This window comes from Palaemon carinicauda, chromosome 3 (genome assembly GCF_036898095.1).
Source record: "Palaemon carinicauda isolate YSFRI2023 chromosome 3, ASM3689809v2, whole genome shotgun sequence".
Lineage (NCBI taxonomy): Eukaryota > Metazoa > Arthropoda > Malacostraca > Decapoda > Palaemonidae > Palaemon > Palaemon carinicauda.
The window spans coordinates 41,818,787-41,841,926 of NC_090727.1; the positions used below are offsets into that span (position 1 = coordinate 41,818,787).

Below are 23,140 nucleotides of genomic sequence, written 5' to 3' on the forward strand. Positions count from 1 at the left end.
CCAACAGCTAACTTTAACAGACTAATTATATTATAGGTAACATCAAAGTAATTAAGAGCCTTAATGTAAATAGATCTGCACATAAATTTTGAAACTGATTAATTCTCCCTAAACTTAAAAAGACGGTGTGTAGTTTCTTTTCCTTTTTTGAAGTCACAGATCCTATATTCCACTTGTGCAGTGAACAGATGTTTTCTTGTGATTAAGAGACATCACCATCGTATCTACCGTCAGTCATTTGATAATCTCAAGCTAATGATCTACTTTATCCTGAAAAAAGTATTTCATCAATAACCCCTCACATAATTTAGGACAAATAAGAACATATAATAAAAATAAAACATAATACAAATCTCCTATTTGATGAGATTGTAGCAAAAAATGTTATTTTCCTTAGTAAAATAAATTTTTGAATATACTTACCCGATGATCATATAGCTGCATCCCTGCTGCCCGACAGAAAAAACCTACGGGAGGAATACGCCAGCGATCGCTATACAGGTGGGGGTGTACATCAACAGCGCCATCTGTCAAGTAGGTACTCAAGTACTCGATGTCAACAACGAACCAATTTTCTCCTCTGTCCCACTGGTTCTCTATTGGGGAGGAAGGGTGGGTCCTTTAATTTATGATCATCGGGTAAGTATATTCAAAAATTTATTTTACTAAGGAAAATAACATTTTTCAATATCAAACTTACCCGATGATCATATAGCTGATTCACACCCAGGGGGGTGGGTAGAGACCAGCGTAACAAGTTGACATTATGAGCTAAGTATTCCGTATTTCATTTTAGCAGTTATTCAAAATAACAAGCATAAAATAAATAAGTACCTGGTAAGGAAGACGACTTGAACAATTACTCTGCCTTTTTAAGTACGTCTTCCTTACTGAGCCTCGCGATCCTCATAGGATGCTGAGCGACTCCTAGGAGCTGAAGTATGAAGGGTTGCAACCCATACTAAAGGTCCTCATCAAAACCTCTAATCTAGGCGCTTCTCAAGAAATTATTTTGACCACCCGCCAAATCAAGTAGGATGCGAAAGGCTTCTTAGCCTTCCGGACAACCCAAAAATATTTCAAGAGAAAGATTAAAAAGGTTCTGGAATTAGGGAATTGTAGTGGTGGAGCCCCACCACTACTGCACTCGTTGCTACGAATGGTCCCAGAGTGTAGCAGTTCTCGTAAAGAGACTGGACATTCTTAAGATAAAAGACGCGAACACTGATTTGCTTTTCTAATAGGTTGCGTCGAATATATTTTGCAGAGATCTATTTTGTTTAAAGCCACGGAAGTTGTGACAGCTCTAACTTCGTGTGTCCTTACCTTCAGCCAAGCTTGGTCTTCCTCATTCAGAAGGGAATGAGCTTCTCGTATTAAACAGTCTGATAAAAATAGATAAAGAATTCTCTGACATAGGCAAAGATGAATTCTTAACTGAACACCATAAAGCTTCAGACGGGCCTCGTAAAAGGTTTTAAAATAGAACTTAAGAGCTCTTACAGGACATAAAACTCTTTCTAGTTCATTTCCAACCATACGATAAGTTTGGAATATCGAACGATATTGGTCAAGGCCGAGAAGGCAGCTAGTGTTTGGCTAGAAAACCAAGATGTAGAACATGTAGCCGTTTCGGATGAGAATCCGAAGTTCTTGCTGAAGGCATGAATCTCACTGACTCTTTTAGCTGTGGTTAAGCATATCAGGAAAAGAGTCTTAAAGGTGAGATCTTTCAGGGAGGCTGATTGAAGTGGTTCGAACCTGTCTAACATAAGGAATCTTAGAACCACGTCTAAATTCCAACCAGGTGTAACCAAACGACGCTCCTTCGTGGTCTCAAAAGACTTAAGGAGGTCCTGTAGATCTTTATTGTTGGAAAGATCTAAGCCTCTGTGACGGGAGACTGATGCCAACATGCTTCTGTAACCCTTGATAGTGGGAGCTGAAAGAGATCGCTCTTTCCTCAGATATAAGAGGAAGTCAGCTATTTGAGTTACAGAGGTACTGGTCGAGGATACGGATACTGACTTGCACCAGTTTCGGAAGATTTCCCACTTCGATTGGTAGACTCTAAGGGTGGATGTTCTCCTTGCTCTAGCAATCGCTCTGGTTGCCTCCTTCGAAAAACCTCTAGTTCTCGAGAGTCTTTCGATACTCTGAAGGCAGTGAGACGAAGAGCGTGGAGGCCTTGGAGTACCTTCTTTACGCGTGGCAGACGTAGCAGGTCCACCCTTAGGGGAAGAGTTCTGGGAACGTCTACTAGCCATCGAAGTACCTCGGTAAGTTATTCTCTCGCGGGCTAGAGGGAAGCAACTAGCGTCAACTTTGTCCCTTCGTGAGAGGCGAATTTCTGCAGTACCTTGTTGACAATCTAGAACGGAGGGAATGCATATAGATCTAGATGAGACCAATCTAGTAGAAAGGCATCTAAAAGAACTACTGCTGGGTCCGGGATAGGTGAGCAAAGTATTGAGAGCCTCTTGGACATCGAGGTTGCGAAGAGATCTATGGTTGGCTGGCCCCAGGTGACCCAAAGTCTCTTGCATACATCTCTGTGGAGGGTCCAATATGTTGGAATTATTGTCCCTTCCTACTGAGACAATCTGCTAAGACATTCAAGTTGCCTTGGAAGAAACTTGTTACTAGTGAAAAGTCTAGACCTGTTGAACAGGAGAGGAGGTCACTTGCGAACTCGTACCATGTCAGAGAGTAGGTCCCTCCTTGCTAGGAGATGTACATCAAAGCAGGGAGTTGTCCGTGTTCACCTCCACTACTTTGCCTTGAAGGAGAGACCTGAAGCTTTTCCAGGTCAGACGTACTGCCAGAAGCTTCTTGCAGTTGAAAAGCATTGTCCTTTGACTCGAGTTCCATAATCCCGAGCATTCCCTACCGCCTAAGGTCGCACCCCAGCCTACGTCCGATGCGTCTGAGAAGAGAACGTGGTTGGGAGTCTGAACAGTCAGGGGAAGACCCTATCAAAGGTTGATAAAGTCCTTTCATCCAGTCAGACCAGACTTATCTTCCGGAAACCGGGATCGAGACCGCTTCTAGCGTCTTGTCCTTTTCCAGTGAAGAGCTAGATGAAACCGAAGAGGACGGAGGTGTAGTCTTCCAAGTGACACCAATTGAACCACGGATGACAGTGTCCTAACCAGACTCATCCACAGCCTGACAGGGCCGTGTTCCTTCTTCAGCCTCTTCTGGATGGATAGCAGGGCTGGGGGTTGATCGTCTTGTTCAGCCATGTCCTCATCAGAGGGTTCCTCATCCGAAACTGATGAGGAAACGGCAACGGAGTGGGCAACGTCTGACTCGCTGAATCCGGTCGCACTGGTGGATGCGTGACGGAGCCGGACACAAGATCATGGTACTGCTGCACAGTCTGTGAACTGTCAACCATGGGGAAGCGAGGAAGTACAGCGACAACCCGAAACTGTCTAGACTGTCTGGGTTGTGCAGACAACCCCTTATCGGGTTGCTGAGGTTGCCGCACTGCGTCACAACAAGTCACCTCTGCTGGTTGTTGAACGTCTTCCTAGTGACACACTGAACGTCCACAACCACCTCCGAGAGTCGCTTAACGTCAACGTGCGACTGGCAACCCACACTGGGTCGCACCGGTGGAGGAACCATCTCAACTGGCGGACGTGAGTAGGATACCTCAGCGTCAACAGGGCATACAACCAACCGGTAGGAAGGTTGTTGGCAAGAAGGTTCTTCTCCGTAAAAAATCCTCTATCAAGGACTAAGCTTGGACTGCATGTCTTGCAACAAAGCCCAAGGTCTATGGGAGCAGGTGTGGCAACAGACGGGGTTAGCGACTGAAGCGGAACCATTTACCCTCCCTGGAAGCATGTTATGCTTTAATTAAAGTCCATAGGAGGCTAAGCAGCTTAAGGCTCCTCTCCAAATGACAGAGTCCTCAAGGGAATATCAGAAGGAGGGAGAACAGCACTTTCTCATCTACAGGAACCTGTCCGAGAAAAGCTAGGTTATCTCAGTGAGGGTTTCACTGGTGCATAAGCAGCAGACCAGAAGGCAACGTTATGAAACTGCTTGACAGTCTGTGAACTGTCAAAAACTGAACTGTCAACCACAACAGGTGCGTGAGGACATACAGCACTGGTGTATTAGTAGCACACCAGAAGGCAACGTCATGTAACTGTTTGACAGTCTGTGAGTTGGCAACAACCAAAGCTGTGTGGGGAAGCCTCAACTCCTGACTGACTAGTTTGCTGCGGGCGAGTGGCGGTAACCACAGTGTGTTGCGGAGGCTGACACACCGTGTCAAAACACGGCAGCTTGTGGTAGCTCACGCACGGCAACGGAGTGCTCCGTGTGTCTGTGGGAGTCAGCATGCGTCTGGCAGGGTCGACTGCGCATGGGTGGAGGAGCTCTCACAACAAGAGTGTGGGAGCAGGCAGCCATGCCGGGCGCACAACCGTGGCAGGCTGTAGGCCAACGGGTGCATCGTCAACCTTCTCCGCAGTCGGAGTGTGGGAGCTGGCAACAACAAAAGCGGAGTGCTGGTGCGTGGGAGGGACTGCCGTGGGTTGCGGAGCATGCCGCATTGCGTCAAAACACGGCAGCTTGACAGCACCTTCCCACTGCTGATGCGGAAGCTCACGCGTGTCAACGGAGGGTGCAGCATGAACATGCGTCTGGCAGGGTCGACTGCGCATCGGTGGTGGAGCTCTCACAGGTGGAGTGTGGGAGCTGGCAGCCGCAGTATCTGCTGAGCGCACAACCGTGGCAGGTTGTAGGTTAACAGGTGCAGTGTCAACCTTCTCAGCACGATACTCCTGCATGAAGGAAGCAAGCTGAAACTGCATAGTCTGCAGCATGGACCACTAGGGTCTACCAAAGACGGTAACAAACGGAGCTACTGTCCGTTGTGACTGAGGGTCAAAAACAGCTGGTGCGGCAACAGACGGAGCTACTGCCTGTTGCGGTACCACCTTGCCTCTCTTGGGAGGTGTGCAGTCGTCGGATGACTGCAGCGAGTCCGAACTGACCCAGTGGCTACACCTAGGCCGTTGGACTTGCGCGGAAGGGACCGACTTGCACTTAAAAAGCTGCAAGATTTGGTCCATGGTTTCTGCGAGAAACCTCTTCCGTAGACGAGAAATAAATGGGCTCTCTCGTCTTTGTGTGGGTGGGGCGATCACGTCGGCAACGTGTGTAGATACACCCGAAACCACCGAGGGAAACGTCTGTTCGTCGATCAAGGCCTGTGGAACCCATAAGTCGTTCGACATTACTTCTCCCCTGGGCTTGGGAGCTTGTAAGAGGTCCCGGACTAGGTGAACAACTGGCACGAACAGACGAACCCTCGAACGCAACACTGTAACACTTTGTGCATATCACTTTATCACTTTTGATTTTCTGTTTGCACTTATTTACTGAAATCGAAACTTTAACTGATTTCTACCTGAAACACGCAATCCTATCCTTCATTAAAAGGTAGTAATTGCGAAAACAGATTTACAATGCAACAGAAAAACATAATTAAAGATAAAGAATTCAGTGGCTGGAAAAGAGACTAAACACTAGATCAAATAAACTACGTTTAAAATCTCTCACCGCATAAAGCCTGGGAACAAGAATAAAACTCTAGAAACGTTTTACCTTCTTCCCCTACAGCGACTAGGGAGAAGAGTAAAAAACGAGAACAACGTTACCCGCTTGAACGAAACGTTTATTCTCCTCTCTCTCCCTCCGTCTCTATCTCTCTCTCTCTTCTCTCTTGACTTAGAACCTGAGAGAAGAGCCCAATTATATATCGTTAAAACATATAATTTGCTAAAGGAAAAAACTGAAAGGTTTCCCAAATAAAAAGTTCCTTTATTAGAATTTAAACCATTTAAGCTAAGAAAGAATGAACGAAACGCTAGAATCGGTTTACTCTTACTGCAACGTGAAACCGTGAAATACTCTCTCTCTATCGTAACGATAGAGCGCATGTTGAAAGTTCTGAACGTCAACAACTGCGGAGACTAAACTAAACGTTAGTTCATCTTTGAAAACAGTACGAGACTATCAAAGAAATTCTTTCAAAAACATTAAAATTAAAAAAGGTAAAAACGATATGACGGGCTCAATGTTAATTAACTTCGGTTCCAAGAAAGGACCGCCTACTATTAGGAAAGGTCGCATATAAACAAACATAAAAATTAATTTTTATAAGTTTATAATAAATGGAAAGTTAATCGAAGAGGCCTATAAAGGCGGAGAGATATAAAATAAATAGATCTATAACTTGTTAAGCAAAATTACCAAAAACCTAAACACACTTCCGTCTAAAGGAAGGGTCGGCCATTTAAAAGTGAAAGAGAGTCCATACTCTCTTCGTCACCAACACTTCCGTCTAAGGGAAGGGTCGGCCATTTAAAAGTGAAAGAGAGTCCATACTCTCTTCGTCACCATAATTAAATCTATCCAAAACGAGTTCAAGTTTTGAAATGAAGATAAAACCCCTGCATAGCGAAAGCTCAAAACTGGAATAGTGTACTTCACCAAATCGTTGTGAAAACAAATCCAGTTAGGGACGGCGTATTTAGTAGGTCTTGCCTGTGGCACGACAGAGGGAAAATTGGTTCGTTGTTGACATCGAGTACTTGAGTACCTACTTGACAGATGGCGCTGTTGATGTACACCCCCAACAAATCCAGTTAGGGACGGCGTATTTAGTAGGTCTTGCCTGTGGCACGACAGAGGGAAAATTGGTTCGTTGTTGACATCGAGTACTTGAGTACCTACTTGACAGATGGCGCTGTTGATGTACACCCCCACCTGTATAGCGATCGCTGGCGTATTCCTCCCGTAGGTTTTTTCTGTCGGGCAGCAGGGATGCAGCTATATGATCATCGGGTAAGTTTGATATTGAAAAATCTATTTTTCATAGCTGTTCTTTCATGAAAATGAATAAAAACAAGCACACTTGCATTCATTAGATTCAGTTTATAAAAATGTTTTATCATGTCATCCAATTAAATAATTTAATTTTATATAAACAAATTTGATTCTTGACTTTGCTGAAAAATAGCACTTTTAGATTGAAGCTAGTTTCAATAAATGCAAGTTAAGGTATTACTTGGTATGCAAAAAAAAAAAAAAAATGTCTAGAAATTATAAGAAATGTTTCAAGTAATTGAAGCAGGAGTAACATTTATGATATTAAAAAACTCATGATTTCTCAATATGGAATGATTTTATTTATATATATCAATTTATCAAGTAGTATATCCCCTATGCAATTGCAATGGAAGATGAAATAACATTGGAAGGAGAAAGTATTAATGAGGTAGAATCATTTAAGTATTTAGGAACAATGATCTCCAATACAGGGTCTTTAGAATTAAAGTTTAGTGAAAAATTGAAAAAAGCAAATCAGAAAATGGCTAGGTTAAGTAAAATTTGGAAATCAAATTGCCTAAAATTTCATATAAAATCAGACTATATATCAGTTTAGTGAGATTGGTGTTACTCTATGGACATAAGTCATAGTATGACAATGAAACAATTTCCAATAGATTTAGTAGATTTGAGAATAAAGCCATCAGAAGGATATTGGGAGTCAAATGGCAGGACAGGACTAGAAATTAATCTATAAGAGATTACTAGAGTACCATATGTGGATGAGATCATGATGAGGGGTAGATGGAGATGGTTTGGGCATGCTCTTCACACTCCTCAAGAGAGATTAGTTCACCAAACGTTTAATTGGGCTCCACAAGGCACTAGAAGAATTGAAAGACCCAGGCATACATGGCTTAGGACTGTATAAGGCACGAAGTAGGAGATAATGAATGGAGAAATATTGAATTAAAAGCGCAAAACAGAGACGACTGGCAAAATCTAACAGAGGCCCTATAATATAACATGCCTATAATATAACAGATTAACCCAAAACATACCTATAAAACAGATTTAATAAAAAATAAACAACTTTTACAATTACGAATGATTCTTAATCTTTATGACAGAAAAATGACAAGCAATCAATCTTTAGTAAGAAACCCTTTGTGATTATTCTATTCCATGAGAATATTTGGATTTACCTAACTTGTGAATTATGAGCATAGTACGGTCTTGTCAGTAACATTAAACTTGAACTTACACTTACAAAAAGGTACCATTATTACTATTTGTAGACGAACCTAGCAATATCATTTTCCATACTTCACATTTTATATATAAAAAAAATGTTATTTTTATTAGTAAAATAAATTTTTGAATATACTTACCCGATAATCATGTAGCTGTCAACTCCGTTGCCCGACAGAATTCTACGGGAGGGATACGCCAGCTATCACTATACTAGAAGGGGGTGTACTCACCAGCGCCACCTGTGGCCAGGTACTACAGTACTTCTTGTTGACACCTCCTCAATTTTCCCTCGGTCCACTGGTTCTCTATGGGGAGGAAGGGAGGGTCAAATAAATCATGATTATCGGGTAAGTATATTCAAAAATTTATTTTACTAATAAAAATAACATTTTTCAATATTAAACTTACCCGATAATCATGTAGCTGATTCACACCCAGGGGGGTGGGTGAAAACCAGTGTACAAGACTAAAGGATAGCTAAGTATCCCGTATTTCATATAATCAGTTATCTCAAAATAACAATGAAATAATAAGTACCTGGTAAGGAAGTCGACTTGAACCGTTACTCTGCCTTTATTAAGTTCGTCTTCCTTACTGAGCGCAGCGTTCCTCTTAGGAGGCTGAATCAACTCTAAGGTGCTAAAGTATATAGGGCTGCAACCCCTACTAAAGGACCTCTACACAACCTCTAACCCAGGCGCTTCTCAAGAATGAATTGACCACCCGCCAAATCAAAAGGATGCGGAAGGCTTCTTAGCCTACCGTAACAACCATAAAAACAACAATAAAAGCATTCAAGAGAAAGGTTAAAAAAGGTTATGGGATTAAGGGAATGTAGTGGCTGAGCCCTCACCTACTACTGCACTCGCTGCTACGAATGGTCCCAGGGTGTAGCAGTTCTCGTAAAGAGACTGGACATCTTTAAGATAAAATGATGCAAACACTGACTTGCTCCTCCAATAAGTTGCATCCATTATGCTCTGCAGAGAACGGTTTTTATTAAAGGCCATCGAAGTGGCTACGGCTCTCACTTCGTGGGTCCTTACCTTCAGCAAAGCAAGGTCTTCCTCCTTCAAGTGAGAATGGGCTTCTCAAATCAGAAGCCTTATATAATACGAAACCCCGTTTTTGGACATGGGCCTCGAAGGTTTCTTGATTGCACACCATAAGGCTTCTGACTGTCCTCGAATAGGTTTTGACCTATTAAGATAATATTTCAGAGCTCTGACAGGGCAAAGAACTCTTTCTAGCTCGTTACCTACCATGTTGGAGAGGCTAGGAATTTCAAACGATCTAGGCCAAGGACGTGAAGGAAGTTCATTCTTAGCTAAGAATCCGAGCTGTAAAGAACATGTTGCAGATTCGGATGTGAACCCAATGTTCTTGCTGAAGGCATGAACCTCACTGACTCTTTTAGCTGTTGCAAGGCAGACGAGAAAAAGAGTCTTGAGGGTAAGGTCCTTGAAGGAAGCTGACTGGAGAGGTTCGAACCTAGGTGACATAAGGAACCTTAAGACTACGTCTAGATTCCAGCCTGGAGTGGGTAGACGACGTTCTTTAGAAGTCTCAAAAGACTTAAGGATGTCTTGAAGGTCCTTGTTGGAAGAAAGGTCCAAACCTCTGTGGCGGAGAACTGAAGCCAACATACTCCTGTACCCTTTAATCGTAGGAGCTGAAAGGGATCTCTCATTCCTTAGATGTAATAGGAAGTCAGCTATTTGGGTTACAGAGGTATTGGTAGAGGAAACTGCATTGGCTCTACACCAGCTCCGGAAGACTTCCCACTTGGATTGGTAGACTCTACGAGTGGATACCCTCCTTGCTCTGGCAATCGCACTGGCTGCCTCCTTCGAAAAGCCTCTAGCTCTAGCGAATCTTTCGACAGTCTGAAGGCAGTCAGCCGAAGAGCGTGGAGGTTTGGGTGCAACCTGTCTACGTGAGGTTGACGTAGAAGGTCCACTCTTAGAGGGAGAGTCCTGGGGACGTCGACCAGCCATTGTAGTACCTCTGTGAACCATTCTCTTGCAGGCCAAAGGGGAGCAACCAGCGTCAGCCGTGTCCCTTCGTGCGAGATGAACTTCTGAAGGACTTTGTTTATGATCTTGAACGGTGGGAATGCGTAAAGGTCGAGATGGGACCAATTCAGCAGAAAAGCATCCACATGAACTGCTGCTGGGTCTGGAACTGGGGAACAGTACAAAGGAAGCCTTTTGGTCATGGAGGTGGCAAAAAGATCTATTGTCGGCTGACCCCACAAGGTCCAAAGTCTGTTGCACACGCTCTTGTGGAGGGTCCATTCCGTGGGGATGACCTGATCCCTTCTGCTTAGGCGATCTGCTGAGACGTTCATGTTGCCCTGAATGAACCTCGTAACTAGGGTGAGGTTTAGACTTCTTGACCAAATGAGGAGGTCCCTTGCTATCTCGTATAGGCTCCTCGAATGGGTCCCTCCTTGCTTGGAGATGTAAGCCAAGGCTGTGGTGTTGTCGGAGTTCACCTCCACCACCTTGCCTAGCAGGAGGGACTTGAAGTTCAATAGGGCTAAATGAACTGCCAGTAGCTCCTTGCAGTTGATGTGGAGCGTTTCCTGTTCCTCGTTCCACGTTCCCGAGCACTCCTGTCCGTTCAAGGTCGCGCCCCAGCCCGAGTCTGATGCATCCGAGAAGAGATGAAGATTGGGGGTCTGAATCGCCAACGATAGGCCCTCCCTGAGAAGGAGATTGGTCTTCCACCACAAGAGAGTGGTCTTCATCTCTTTGGTGACCGGGATAGAGACTGCTTCGAGCGTCAAACCCTTGTCCCAATGAGTTGCTAGATGGAATTGGAGAGGGCGGAGGTGGAGTCTCCCTAGCTCGACGAACAGGGCCAACGATGAAAGGGTCCCTGTGAGACTCATCCACTGTCTCACCGAGCAACTGCTCCTCTTCAGCATGCTCAGGATGCAATCTAGGGCTTGGCTTATCCTTGGGGCCGATGGAAAAGCCCGAAAATCCTGACTCCGAATCTCCATTCCCAGGTACACAATGGATTGGGAGGGAATGAGCTGGGACTTTTCTAAATTGACTAACAGACCCAGTTCTTTGATCAAGTCCAAAGTCCAGTTGAGACTCTCCAGACAGCGACGACTCGTGGAGGCTCTCAACAGCCAGTCGTCTAAATAAAGGGAGGCTCTGATGTCCGATAAGTGGAGGAATTTTGCAATATTCCTCATCAGATGCGTAAACACCATAGGAGCTGTGCTTAGGCCAAAACACAGGGCTTGGAATTGGTAGACAACCTTTCCAAAAACGAATCTCAGGAAAGGTTGGGAGTCTGGATGAATAGGAACGTGAAAGTAAGCATCTTTCAGATCCAACGAGACCATCCAGTCCTCCTGCCTGACCGCTGCTAGGACCGACTTCGTCGTCTCCATAGTGAACGTCTGCTTGGTGACATAAGCATTGAGCGCGCTGACGTCCAGCACCGGTCTCCAACCTCCTGTCTTCTTGGCCATCAGAAAGAGACGGTTGTAGAAGCCCGGGGATTGATGGTCCCGGACTATAACCACTGCCTTCTTCTGTAACAGGAGCGACACCTCCTGGTGCAACGCTAGCCTCTTGTCCTTTTCCTTGTAGTTGGGAGAGAGGTTGATGGGAGAAGTGGTCAGAGGGGGTTTGCGGCAGAATGGTATCCTGTAACCCTCCCTCAGCCAACTGACAGACTGGGCGTCTGCACCTCTCTTTTCCCAGGCTTGCCAGAAGATCTTGAGTCTGGCTCCTACTGCTGTCTGGAGAGGAGGAGAGTCAGTGTTTGCCTTTTGAAGTCTTGGAACCTTTCCTAGACTTGCTCCTGGAAGAGTCTGGACGGGAGCTTCCTCGGCTGGGGGCTCTACCACGAAAGGGCGGAATAAACCTCGTAGCAGGAGTATCAGCCACTGGGGTGCGATAAGTCCTGGGGACTGAGGGAGCAACCTTAGTCTTACGAGCTGAAGATGCCACAAGATCATGGGTGTCCTTTTGAATCAGGGCCGCAGACAAGTCCTTAACAAGCTCTTCGGGAAACAAGAACTTAGAGAGCGGAGCGAAAAGGAGTTGAGACCTTTGACAAGGTGTGATGCTGGAAGAAAGGAAGGTACAAAGCTGCTCCCTTTTCTTAAGCACTCCTGACACAAACATTGATGCAAGCTCGCCAGATCCATCCCTAATAGCTTTATCCATGCAGGACATTAAGAGCATGGCTGAGTCCTTGTCCGCAGGGGAGGTCTTCTTGCTAAGGGCCCCCAGGCACCAGTCTAGGAAATTGAACATCTCAAAGGCTCGAAATACACCCTTAAGGAAGTGATCTAGATCGGAGAAGGTCCAGCAAACCTTAGAGCGCCTCATTGCTGTTCTACGAGGAGAGTCTACCAAACTTGAGAAGTCAGCCTGGGCAGAGGCAGGTACTCCCAAGCCTGGTTCCTCTCCTGTGGCATACCAAACGCCCGCTTTAGAAGTGAGCTTAGTCGGTGGGAACATAAAGGAAGTCTTTCCTAGTTGCTGCTTAGACTGCAACCACTCCCCTAAAATTCTTAAAGCTCTCTTAGAGGACCTTGCAAAGACGAGCTTAGTATATGTTGACTTGACTGGCTGCATGCCCAGCGAAAACTCAGATGGCGGAGAGCGGGGGGTAGCAGAGACAAAATGGTCTGGGTATACCTCTCTGAAAAGAGCCAGGACCTTACGAAAGTCAATAGGAGGAGGAGAAGACTTGGATTCTTCCACGTCTGATGAGGGATCCAGGTGTGCAGCCTCTTCATCAGAAACCTCATCACCAGAGTGTAGCGAAGTGAGAGGTAAGGTATGCTGAACAGCAGAATCTGCACGAGCGGGAGCAAAAACGCTTGTGGTTTCATCCTCAAGTCTCTGTTGCTGAGGCAAAACCTGAGGTTCAGGCTGCAAAGGCTGGTCAAAAGGAGTAGCAGAAGGTAGGCGCATGGGTTGAGGAGGCTGACTCCTGGCATGAGTGTCTTGACTCAAGAGTTGCGCTTGCTGTAAGGTTAGCGGATGCGCAGTAGCAGGTTCCTGAGGAACGAGTTGAGGTTCCTGAGGTGTGAGCTGCGAGAGTTGAGGTAGTGGCTGCGCAGAACGCAGTTCTTGTCTCGCGAGTTGAGGTTCCTGAGGTGCAAGGCTAAGGTGTTGAGGCTCTCGCCTTGAGGAGGGTTGAGGTCGCTGCAGCGAGAGCTGAGGTGTATGCCTCATGGATGGAAGAGGTTGTCGTACCTCAAGAGAGTGTTGCCTCACTGGTGGAACCGCAAGTGGAAGCGGAGGAAGTAAGGCATAAGCTTCCTGTTCCCATTGCTGAGGTTGCCTTAAGGAAGGCGGAGGTTGCTGCACACCGCTGGAAACTGGCAACTCAGTACGTGGTAAGGTATCCTGAGGAGCCTCAACATCGTACGCCTGGCAGACTGGACTGCGGTTAGGCAGAGCGATCGCAGGAGGAGGTGTAACCTTCTCAGCCTGACACTCACGCATTAAGACCGCAAGTTGTGACTGCATGGACTGCAGTAGAGTCAACTTGGGGTCGGCAGACACTAAGGTCTGCTGAGGCAAAGCCTTAACAGAAGATGAGGTCTGTTGCGGCAGCACCTTACTCCTCTTAGGAGGTGTGCAGTCAACTGATGACTGCGGCGAGTCAGAGCTGATCCAATGACTGCAGCCAGGTTGTAGAGCTCTTGAGGTCTGGACTTTGCGTTTGAGAGGTCTTGAGACCTGAGTCCAACGTTTTCTCCCTGACAATTCTTCAGCAGACGAGTAAAAGACGGGCTCAATCGTCTGCGGGTGGGAGTGACGGTCTCTGGAAGACACGCCCGCAACCAGCGAGGATACTTCTGTGCGCCGATCAAGGCCTGCCAAACCCTTTTGCCCTTCGACATTGCTTCTCCCCTGGGCTTGGGAGCTTGCAAGAGGTCCCGGACTGGGAGGACGACTGGCACGCACAGAAGTACCCTCACGCACCACACTGACACAGACACTAGCACTTGGCACTGCACTGACACTAGCACTTGTCACAGCACTGGCACTATTACCTCCCACTGCACTCTTGACCTTAAGTTCCTTGACTTCGGCCATAAGAGACTTATGATCACTAACCACCGATTCCACTTTGTCACCTAAAGCCTGAATGGCACGCAAAACAACAGACATATCAGGTTGAGGGCAAATAGTAGGTTCGGGGGTAGCCACTACAGGGGGAGGAAAAGGAAGGGGATCATGAGGTGAGGAAAAAAGTGAAGAGCGAGAAGAACTCCTCCTAACTCTCTCTCTCTCTAACTTGGTTGAATATTTAAGAAATCGGACAAATTCAAGTTCCGAAAGTCCGGCGCATTCCTCACATCGATCTTCCAACTGACAGGGTCTTTCCCTACAGTCAGAACAAGCGGTGTGAGGATCTACCGAGGCCTTCGGAATACGCCTATTACAAGACCTACATCGTCTATGGGGTGGGGCTTGTGAAATGTCAGACATCTTGAATCAAAGAGTTAGCCAAGGGGGATTCCAAATCAAGCAAAAAGATCGTTAACCATTAATCAGAACTAAATAAAAGCTATCTAAGCTAATATAGAAGTTTTCCAGTAAAGCGACAGCCGAAATCTGAGAGAAATACTTCACCAAAAGCCGTGAAAATACTCCAAGATCATAAGCGTATCCCAGAACGTCTTGCCGGAAGCACGACAGAGGAAAAATTGAGGTGGTGTCAACAAGAAGTACTGTAGTACCTGGCCACAGGTGGCGCTGGTGAGTACACCCCCTTCTAGTATAGTGATAGCTGGCGTATCCCTCCCGTAGAATTCTGTCGGGCAACGGAGTTGACAGCTACATGATTATCGGGTAAGTTTAATATTGAAAAAATGAATGTCATTAAGTTACTAAAAAGGATGAGCCCATGGAAAATTTAATTTACTATGCAGTATAATGTTTACACCTAACACAATTTCATATAACATACATGACAGCTACCCACAAAAACCAAATACTGACAATGCTCGTAATCTGTCTTAATCAAAACATCCTTCTCTCAATATAAGCTATAGGGACCAGTCTTATGAAGTATTTTTATTAACCACCTGCCAATTAAACTATTTTGGAAAAATGTAGCAACCTAACTTGGATCACCCTTTTTATCTGATATATTCTTTTTCTCTCATGAAGACAATACATAAATATAAAGATGACTGACTCCAGATTAATATGTTTGCCCCTGACTCTTTAAGAAAATAACTTCGCGAAAACGAACTTCTTGTGATGATCAAGAATTGGTTAACTTTTAATCAGAAAAAGAAGCAGTGGAAGTTTCTCGATCAAAAATTATCTTACGACCATATTTCCAAAAGTTTTCATGGTATCTCCAATGACACTCTTAATAAAGTAATTATTTCAATACATCATTAAGTAGAACTCCATTCTATCCTGAAGATTTAACTTTTATCCTGCAAGAATAAAATCCATACAGAGGCATAGAACATAGCAAATTTCCCTTATAATTCAAACATTAAAGACTGAATAAATTTGTACCTTTTAAACTTCAACTGGAGATTATATTATTTCTCTCTAAAATATGTTCTATATATAACACAATTTGCTAACATTTGGTGTTGGGTAAAATTATAACATTTATGGAAGAAGTATTACTTTCCACTGCACCTGAAGTTAGTGTCTATTAACAAAAATGGTTATACTTCAATTCTGGAAGAAAATTGTAATATCAATCAAATATACCATTTTAGTAATAAAGCTATTTGCCTTGCCTCAGACATCATATAGGGAATTCCAAGTCTAATCACTTTACGAATAACTCAAGTTTAGGACGTAGGGGAAGTGAAATAATAGACTTAGAAATAATCAATATTATTTTTTTTTTTTGCTTAAATAATTCCAAGGCAATATTACATTTATTAATTACCCGACAAGTAGCATATTACAGGCTTAAGAAATATAGCATTATAAGGCACTAAGGGAGTGTTTAAAATCTATGACCAATGTAAGCATTCTAACTAATCTTCCATTAGCTATTGCATAACTTTTAAGACTTTCAGAATTTACCTTTTTGGAAATATTTGTATATGTAGAAAGACTCCAAAATATACAGATATAAAACTAATAATGTGTGGGAAATAACAAAATTTATGACTAACTCACCTAAAATAATTTGAGAACAATCTTTCAAAAGAATTTCTGCAATCCTGGACTTTTTTCAGATGGTATATTTTGAACGCTAAATTGTACACTGTATATAAGCTACCTCACATAGAAATTTATTCCCTACTCTGTAACATAACTGAAGTGTAAATTTCAGAAAAAAGAAACTTTAATGAAAATTTAAACTCGTCTTTAAACTTATGTCAGGGACGAATCTGAACGTTACCTACCCCCATCCCCTTGAATGGGCGATGTCATAAGAGAGACCATGAAGTTTACCGACTTGCTTGGCCGAGGCCAAAGCTAGTAGGAACACCGTCTTCCAAGTTAGGTGGCGATCTGAAGCCTGGCGTAATGGTTCGTAGGGAGGTCTCTTAAGAGACCTGAGAACTCGAACCACGTTCCATGGAGGAGGACTCACTTCCGACTGAGGGCAGGTAAGTTCATAACTCCGTATGAGTAGGGAAAGTTCCAGCGAGGAAGAAATGTCCACTCCTTTGAGTCTGAAAGCTAGACTTAAGGCTGAGCGATAGCCTTTCACCGCCGAGACTGAAAGGCGCATTTCTTCCCGCAAATACACGAGGGAACTCCGCTATTGCTGGAATGGTGGCATCGAGTGGAGAGATACCCCTTCCATGACACTAACCACAGAAGACTCCTCACTTTGTCTGGTAGACAGATGCGGATGACCTTCGCAGGTGTCTAGACATCCTGACTGCAACTTGTTGCGAAAATCCTCTCTCAGCAAGGAGATGCTGGATAGTCTCCAGGCGTGAAGTTGTAGCGAAGCTACGGCTTTGTGAAAGATGTAGGCGTGTGGTTGTTTGAGTAGCTCGTGTCGTGGAGGGAGTTCTCTCGGAAGTTCTGTTAGGAGTTGCAGAAGGTCCGGAAACCATTCCGCGTGATGCCATAGAGGAGCTATAAGGGTCATCGAAAGATTGACCAATATTCCGGTCTTGTTGAGCACCCTCCTCATCAGACACAACTAGGGAAAGGCGTATACGTCGATGTTGTCCCACCGTTGTTGGAAGGCATCTTGCCAGAGCGCCTTAGGATCCGGGACTGGGGAGCAGTACAGCGGAAGCTTGAAGTTCAGTGCTGTAGCGAACAGATCCACAGTCGGGGAACCCCACAAAGTCAGGACTTTGTTGGCTACTAGATGATCCAAAGACCACTCGGTACTCACTATCTGAGACGCTCTGCTCAGACTGTCGGTGAGCACATTCCTCTTGCCTGAAATGAATCGAGCCGATAGTGGAATCGAGTGGGCTTCGGTCCATCTCAGTATCTCTACTGCAAGATGGGATAGCTGCTTTGAAAAGGTACCTCCTTGCTTCTTGATGTAAGCCACTACTGTGGTGTTGTCGCTCATTACCATCACAGAGTGACCCGCCAGGTATTGTTGGAACTGTTGAAGGGCCAGGAATACAGCCTTCATTTCTAGTAGATTTATATGAGGCACTTTTCTGATTCTGACCACAGGGCTGAGGTCCTGTGTTGCAGAACATGGGTCCCCCACCCTTTCATTGAGGCGTCCGAAAACACCATCAAATCCGGGGGGAGGACGAGAAGATCCACTCCTCTTTGTAGGTTCTTGTCTGTCACCCACCACTGCAGGTCCGTCTGTTCCGCAGGACCCATAGGGATCATGTTGTCCAGGGAATCGTAACCCTGATTCCACCGAGACTTGAGTCGCCATTGGAGGGATATCATTCTGAGGCAACCGTTGGGAACTAGACGAGCCAAGGATGAGAGGTGACCGAGGAGACGTAACCACGATTGGGTTGGAAGTTCTTCTCGTCTGAGGAAAGGACTTGCGACCTTCCTCAGCTTTGCTATCCTGTCGTCTGATGGGAAGGCTTTGTGGAGATTGGTGTCTATGATCATGCCTAGATATACCAGTCTTAGAGTGGGAAGCAGAGAGGACTTCTCGAGATTTACCATGATCCCCAGATCTTGGCAAAGTCCCAGAAGTTTGTCTCGGTGTCGAAGAAGGGCTGACTCAGAGCCTGCTAGGATCAGCCAGTCGTCCAGATAACGGAGGAGACAGATGCCGATCCTGTGTGCCCACGACGATATTAGGGTGAACACTCTGGTGAAAAGCTGTGGTGCTGTGGAGAGACCAAAACACAGCACCTTGAACTGGTACACCTTGTTGTCTAGGTTGAATCTTAAGTACTTCCTTGAAGACGGATGGACTGGGATCTGGAAGTACGCGTCCTTCAGGTCCAGTGTACACATGAAGTCTTGCGGTCTCACTGCAAGTCTGACCGTGTCTGCGGTCTCCATGCTGAACAAACCTGTTTAGAGCTGAGAGGTCGATGACTGGTCTCCAGCCTCCAGACGCCTTCTTTACAAGAAAGAGTCGACTGAAGAAGCCTGGGGACCCGTCGAGGACCTCTTGGAGAGCGCCCTTCTTCAACATGGTCTGGACTTCTGCCCGAAGGGCTTGTCCCCTTGCCGATCACATGGCAAGGGAGCTCAACGACACTGGATCTGCTGTCAGGGGAGGTAGAGATGTTGTGAACGGGACGCGATATCCTTGACGTATTACAGAAATCATCCAGGAATTGGCCCCGAGTTGCTGCCACCTGTTCGCGCAACTTTGTAGGCATTCCCCCACTGGTGGACATGCAGGGGGACTGCCAATCCTAGCGTTTGTGGCCTCGGCCGCTCCCTCTAGGATTCTTTCCTCCCCTGGAGGACTTTTTGCCTTTCTTGTCCTGACAGGAAAGGGCTTCGACACCGTCATCTTCGCTGCAGCTGCCGGTTTCGTGGTCTTGGTAAGACGTGATTGCTGGGGTGCTGGAGGTTTACAGGGCTTCGATGTTAGAGCCCTATGTAGGAGAGAGTCCTGGTTGGACTTCCTCCACCTCTCAGCCGCTTGCTCCACGTCCTTAGGCTCGAACAAGTTCTTCCCCATAATGGAAGAATGTCTGAGCCTGATGATCTCGGTATTGGGGACCTTTGGATGGAATCTCTCAGACACCGCATCTCGACGTTTCAAGATGGTATTAGCCCACAAGCTCGAGACTTGGTGGTCTAGAAACTCGATCGTACGAGTGCCCGAGAGTAAAATGGTATTTTCATTATAAAATAAATTTTTGAACATACTTACCCGGTAGTTATATATATAGCGCACGTCCCTGACGTCACGGCAGAAAATTCAAAACTCGCGCCAATCGCCGATTGGATAGCCAGGTGTACCACCCCTGCGCCCTAGCGAGGTACCTAGGAGCTATTCCAGGAACCCTCATATATTCCATGCCTCTAGTCTCTCAGAGGGGAGGAGCGCGGGACTTTAATTATATATAATTACTGGGTAGGCCTAAGTATGTTCATAAATTTATTTTATAATGAAAATACCATTTTTAAACATAAGACTTACCCGGTAGTTATATATATAACTGATTAACACCTTTGGTGGAGGGTTAGAGACAGCTAGTATATCTGGAATTTTTCTTAAGAATTAATTAAAACAAACTTAAGGGTTCGTACCAGATAAGGAAGCTGACTTCAAAGATTCTCTGTCTCATTATGTCTGCTAGCCTTATGAGATCCAGCGATCCTCCCAGGGAGCTGAAGATCTCTAGGGACTGTCAAACCGGTGTATATACCTCATTATGACAGAACCTCCTCGAATGACCAGTTCTGGGCGCTCAAGGAACAAAATTGACCACCTGATTAAAATCAATGATTTTGGAAGACTGACAGAGTTTCCACAAACAACCATAAAAACAAATAAAAGTTCCAAGAGAAGAAAAGGTTATTGGGATTATAGGAACGTAGTGGTGGATCCTTCACCCACTACTGCACTCGCTATCATGAATGGTCCCAGTCCTCATAAAGAGTCTGGACACGATTAAAAAAGTGTGAAGTGAATACAGATTTACTCCCCCAAATGGTTGCGTCCATAATCTATTCTGCTTGAAGGTCATTCAAGTTGTTATAGTACTAACCTCATGCGTCTTGACCTTAAAAACTTGAGGCCAGTCTCACTGTAATGTATATGAGCCTCTCTTATAAGAGTCTGATGAAGAATGAAAGGACATTCTTGACATCTGATAACGAGGGCTTCTTAATCAAGCACCAAAGAGCTTTCGACTTGCCTCGCAACTCTTTCATACTGCCTGGGTAGGACTTCAGGGTTCTTACTGGACACAGGACTCTCTCCAACTCCTCGCCAACCATATCCGGAAAATTCGGAAACTCAAAAGAGTTAGGTCAAGGTTGAGAAAGGCTGTCATTCCTGGCAAGAAAGCCTAACTGCAATGAGCACATAGCTTCGTTATCTCAAAAGCCAATTTTATAAACGTATGAATTAACAGATTCTTTTAGATGTCACAAGACTAACAAAAGAAAATAGTTTTCATCAAGAGGTCCTTAAAATGAAGATGAAAGCAAGTGGTCAAGCTTATCACTCGTAAGGAACTTCAGGATAAAGTCCAGGATCCAAGCTGGTGAATCCTGGTTGTTTGATGTTTCAAACAAATTGAGAAGTTCCTGTAGGACTTTATCAATCGAAAGGTCCAAGATACTGTGTCTGACAGCAGTCGCTAACACACACCTGTATCCATTGATGGAAGAGGATGAACAAATGAGCTTCCTTCGAAGGTAAAACACGAAGTCAGCAATCTGAATTGTAGAGATACTGGAAGAGAAAAACAGAGTTGACTCTGCACCATTCTCTAAATCCTCCCACTTGGATTGATAAATCCTGATGGTAGAAGTTCTTATTGCTCTTGTAAAAGACTTAGCTGCCTCTTTCGAAAACCTCTAGTTCCTGTGAGGTTTCAAAAGGTTGAAGGAGCTAGAAGAAAAGCTTGGAGACTAGAAAGGTAACTTTCCAAGAGAGGTTGAGTAAAACTACTCTTAATGGAAGACTTCTAGGAGAGTCCACCATCCATTCCAGTATCTCTGTTAACCATCCTCTGAGGGCCACTAAAGTCACCTGGTCCCTTCGTGTGACACAAACTTTTATGTCACCTTCAAAGGAAATAGAACGAGGAAAACGTACACATCCAGATTGGACCAGACTAATAGGAAAGCGTCTATGTGGACTGCTTCGAGATCTGGCACTGGAGAGCAGTAAGTTTCTAGTCTCTTTGTCTGTTAAGTCATGAATAGGACTATACAAGAACGACACCAAAGTCGCCACAGATTCTTGCAGATTACTTGCTGGAGTGTCCATTCTCCAGCTGAGACTGTTCTTCCATAAGTTTGTCTCTTTTTTAAAGAACTGTGTTAGAAGGAATACATTCTTCTCCTTAGCCCAGATGAGAAGACTCCTCTCAGTCCCGGAAAGGAACCTCGAGTGGGTTCCGTCTTGCTTGGCAATGAAAGACAATTCTGTGGTGTGATCGGCATAGACCTGCACCACTTAGTTCCAAACTGACCCCTCAAAGCTTTCTGAGAGCTAACAGGACTGTCAACAGTTCCTTTGGGTGATGAGGAAGCTCTTCTGATTCTCTGTCCAAAGTCCCGAAGCTTCCAACTGTCTAGTGTTGCTCCCACCACGAATCCGAGGTGAGGAGACACAACACAAAGTCTAAGATCCTCTGTTCAAAAGGGGTGACCTTCCGGAAGTTTGACTGGATCGAACCACCACTGAAGGCAACTTCTTATGGCATCCTAAAAGAGATGCATATCGACTCAGGACCTTCTCCTTATCCCAAAATGATTGAAGTTGAAATGGAGATAATAAAGATAACTTACATGAGGACCATAGCTTCTAGCTTCTGACTGGCCGAGAATCGAACCCTGGTCCAGCAAAACTAGGATGAACAGTGACATAACAATGGTCACAAAGAAAGAATCAGTCTTCCCAGGGAAAAAAACCCCTCCCCAAGGGGAAAGGTTTCCCAAGACACGCATCCACTTCCTCGCAGAACACTACTATATTTTAGAAAGATTGCAGTATCAAGAAGGCTTGCTCCGTTCTAAGAGGAGACGTAAAAGGCCGAAAAAAACTTGACTCTACATCACCATCCTTAAATAAAGTATTTTTGTGATGGTGCCAGAAGATCTAACGGAAGTAGTGACGTTGTGTCTATCAGGATACATGTATTTAAGGTCCTGACTCCTGGCGTCAAGGAAACCCAGATCACCGCCTATGTTGCCGCGTTGTACCAAGGCTAGACGCTCGATAAAAAACTTTCGCGATCATAGAGATCGGAACTAAGGCGTCCTTGATCTCGACATTCGATTCGACTAGTGTCATCACGAAGTCCGAGGTTCTCATGTTCAATGTCATGTCTCCTTCAAGATCTCCAACGTTGAGCGCCCTGAAAGACGGGGCGCTGACCATCCTGTAAGACGTGGCACCGAGCTTCCTGTAAGACGTGGCGCCGAGCGTCCTGAAAGACGAGGCGCCGAGCGTCCTGAAAGACGAGGCGCCGAGCGTCCTGTAAGACGAGGCGCCGAGCGTCCTGTAAGACGTGGCGCCGAGCTTCCTGTAAGACGTGGCGCCGAACGTCCTGTAAGACGTGGCGCCGAACGTCCTGTAAGACGTGGCGCCGAACGTCCTGTAAGACGTGGCGCCGAACGTCCTGTAAGACGTGGCGCCGAACGTCCTGTAAGACGTGGCGCCGAACGTCCTGTAAGACGTGGCGCCGAACGTCCTGGAGGGTGTGGCGCCGAGCGTCCTGTAAGATGTGGCGCCGAGCGTCCTGTAAGATGTGGCGCCGAGCGTCCTGTAAGATGTGGCGCCGAGAGGTTAACAGAGCAAGATGCCAAACATCCCATAAGACGTGGTGCCAAGCGTTCTGGTGTCAGAAGAGACTCGTCTAGTTGACAGGAATACGCAATTCTACTGAAAGGTTCAAAGTTACCTGAAAATCCTTCATGAAGATCGTAAGAAAGCTCTGATAAGTCAATCG

At 45.4% G+C, this 23,140-nt stretch overlaps 1 long non-coding RNA gene across 1 annotated transcript in view; it reads right to left on the reverse strand.

Moving 5' to 3' along the window:
- Window positions 1–6: 6 nt before the first annotated feature.
- The window catches only part of LOC137637105 (uncharacterized), a 44,548-nt gene continuing 21,414 nt past the window's right edge, over window positions 7–23,140 (reverse strand). The window contains exon 3 of the long non-coding RNA XR_011043392.1: window positions 7–270. This is a non-coding gene — a long non-coding RNA (uncharacterized lncRNA). The remainder of the gene's footprint in view (window positions 271–23,140) is intronic.